We start from the raw sequence: 2,631 nt of genomic DNA on the forward strand, positions 1-2,631 counted from the left end.
GGTTTCACCTCTCATAACCGTGCGGTAAGCAAATTATTTATTACTAATTTTGTAAAGCACAAGTGTTCTCAGCAGTATTATGTCCAGATGCTAGGACCCTGTTGAATTCTCTCACTAGTATCTTGTGGCTGAGTGGGGAGAATTGTATCAATATTTCTAACAGCACTTTTGTCCCTGGCCAGCTTTCCTCTTTATTTTGGACACAACAAAAGCAGCAACCAGATATTTCATCTCTCAAAGGATATCGGCCGGTGACCTGGCAGGACCCGGGTATCTCCTGCCTGACTCGCCAACTGTGGGGGATGGAAATAAAGCCCCATGTCAGGAAAGAATTTGTTTATCAGGAAGCAGTACAGCTGCAAGGCCAACCGTCTCCGCTGAGCCTGGGAAACATGAGCTTTAGCAAGCAGGCACTAGCTGAGATTCAAAATGGTTTCCAGGCTTTAATATGTGACCAAATGGCTGGCCCAAATCTAACAATTCTCCCACATCATCGCAGGGAAAAAAACAAGAAAAATGAGACAAAATGAGAAATAAATAGGGGGTCGTGCTTAATGTTTGTTCATTACGAAGTAAACAAGAAATAGCAGTCTCCCAGGACTCGAATGGTGCCCTACTTGAGAAATTCTGTCCAACAAGTTTAATTGGAAGCAGTAGCTTTCGGAGTGCAGCTCCTTCAACAGGGGATTGTGGAATATAAAATTGTAAGACACAGAATTTATAGCAACAGTTTATAGTGTGATGTAACTGAAACTATATATTGAAAAAGACCTGGATTGTTTAAGTCTCTCATCTGTTCGAATGACCATGATAGTTTCAGTTCTTTCAAATGTAAATCAGAAAAACTTTTAAAATAGTTAAATCCTCAAGTGAACTTTACCAATTGGTGTCGCGTCAGCCCAGATAATGTATTGAAGGTGTGAGCTCCCCTGTGTGAGACTCTGTGCCACAATGGTTAAACTGATTAACAGAATCTTACATGGATTCATGCAGTTTTTGAGCAAAGTAAGACATAATTCTGCAAGTACGAATTCACCCAACAAACTTGTGCGTGTGTGTGTGTGGGGGGGTGGATGTATATTTGCAGATACATTCTATGTGCATTTTTTTTAAGGAAAAATCTGTAGGCAGTCCATACATGTAATAGTTTGTAAATTCGACTTTGGAAACGGACCCAGTCTGACTCAAGATTGGGATACAGGCAGACTCTGACCTCGCACCTTTAATGCATTGTCTGGGCTGAGATGTGAGCTTTTGCAATAAAGCCTTGTTATCTCGAGAAGGTGACAACAAGAAGTTCTGGGATTTACATTGTAATGAGACCTACAACCTATTTGAAATGGTGGAAGACTTAACAACCCAGGTTTGTTCAATATACCATTTCAGTGGCAGGACACTGGAATGTTTTGCTCTAAATTGCATCTTAGGATCTTATCCTCCACAACCACCTGATGAAGAGGCAGCACTCCAAACGTTACTGCTTCCAAAGAAGCCTGTTGGACTACAACCTGGAGTTTTGTGATTCTAGAATCTGGTTTCTAGTATCTGCAGTCCTTGTCTTTACCTAGTTGATTTTAACCCTACAGTGAATCCTCTTGCAAGGATGCCTGCATTGAAGAAGTTTTCCTCCTCTCTCTCCAAGAATCTCAAGGAATCCCTCTCCCACTGCAACTCCCAGGTCATTTCCTCTGCCCTGAAGCTTTTCAACCATGTCCTGAAACAGACTCGCTACCACAGCCACATTTGCTTCCTCATTACCTGCCTCCGTTACCAAATAATCCTCCACGGACTCCGGGCCACCTTTAAACCAGCAGAGTTCGGATCCGAACAGGTCACTCCACCCTCCTGTCTGACCTATCCCCCCACCCCCACCCCCACCCCCACCCCCATTCACCTATTGTACTCAATGCTACTTTCTCCCCACCCCCACCCTCCTCTCATTTATCTCTCCACCCTGCAGCCTCTATTCCTGATGAAGGGCTTTTGCCCGAAACGTCAATTTTCCTGCTCCTCGGATGCTGCCTGAACTGCTGTGTTTTTCCAGTACCACTCTAATCTAAAGTGGATTGGCCATGCTGAAATACCCATAGTGCCCAATGATGTGCAGGTAGGGGTGAATTGGCTATGCGAAATTATGCATAATGTGCAGGTAAGGTGCATTACTCAGGGTTAAATGTAGGGGAATGGGTGTGGGTGGGTGACCTTTGGGAGGGTTGGTGAGGCCGAGTGGCCTGCTTCCACACTGTGGGGATTCTCTGAAGGGAGGGGTTTTTTTGGAGTGTTTTCTCGTCCTCGTCTGCTGCATGCGCAGTGCGGCGTCCCGCTGTTGACCATGCCCCGCCCCCTCAACCGTCACTTTTCCTTGGCCCGCCCCTAGTTCATTTGTGACGTCACAAGGCGGAAGTAGATCTGTCAGTTTCAAAGTGAATGTCCCGCCCTCTGGGCAACTCTTCATCCTGGGAGGGAGACAGAGATGGGAGGAGGGGAAATTGGTCACTTGTAGCAACTGGAGTGAATGCAGGGAGGGAGCAGACTCTGCAAACTCAGGTATGTGTCTTAGTTAGCCGGGTGAGGAGGAACTGAAGGATAGAGATTGGGAAGGGGGAGGGCTGGATATCTTTTCTGTTTTTA

The 2,631-nt window shown here is 45.6% G+C and overlaps 1 long non-coding RNA gene and 1 pseudogene across 2 annotated transcripts in view; one reads left to right on the top strand and one right to left on the bottom strand.

Annotated features, from left to right (window-relative positions):
• LOC148143247 (uncharacterized) overlaps positions 1–2,631 on the bottom strand; it is a 229,622-nt gene that overhangs the window by 82,040 nt on the left and 144,951 nt on the right. The gene's annotated exons all lie outside the window — the stretch shown is intronic.
• Positions 1–2,631, top strand: part of LOC148143248 (uncharacterized) — a 36,077-nt pseudogene that overhangs the window by 25,180 nt on the left and 8,266 nt on the right. The window lies entirely within an intron of this gene.

The sequence above is a fragment of the Chiloscyllium plagiosum genome, unplaced genomic scaffold, assembly GCF_037043375.1.
Source record: "Chiloscyllium plagiosum isolate Xiang-an unplaced genomic scaffold, Cpla_swu_hap1 HiC_scaffold_27, whole genome shotgun sequence".
In the NCBI taxonomy this organism is placed as follows: Eukaryota; Metazoa; Chordata; class Chondrichthyes; order Orectolobiformes; family Hemiscylliidae; genus Chiloscyllium; species Chiloscyllium plagiosum.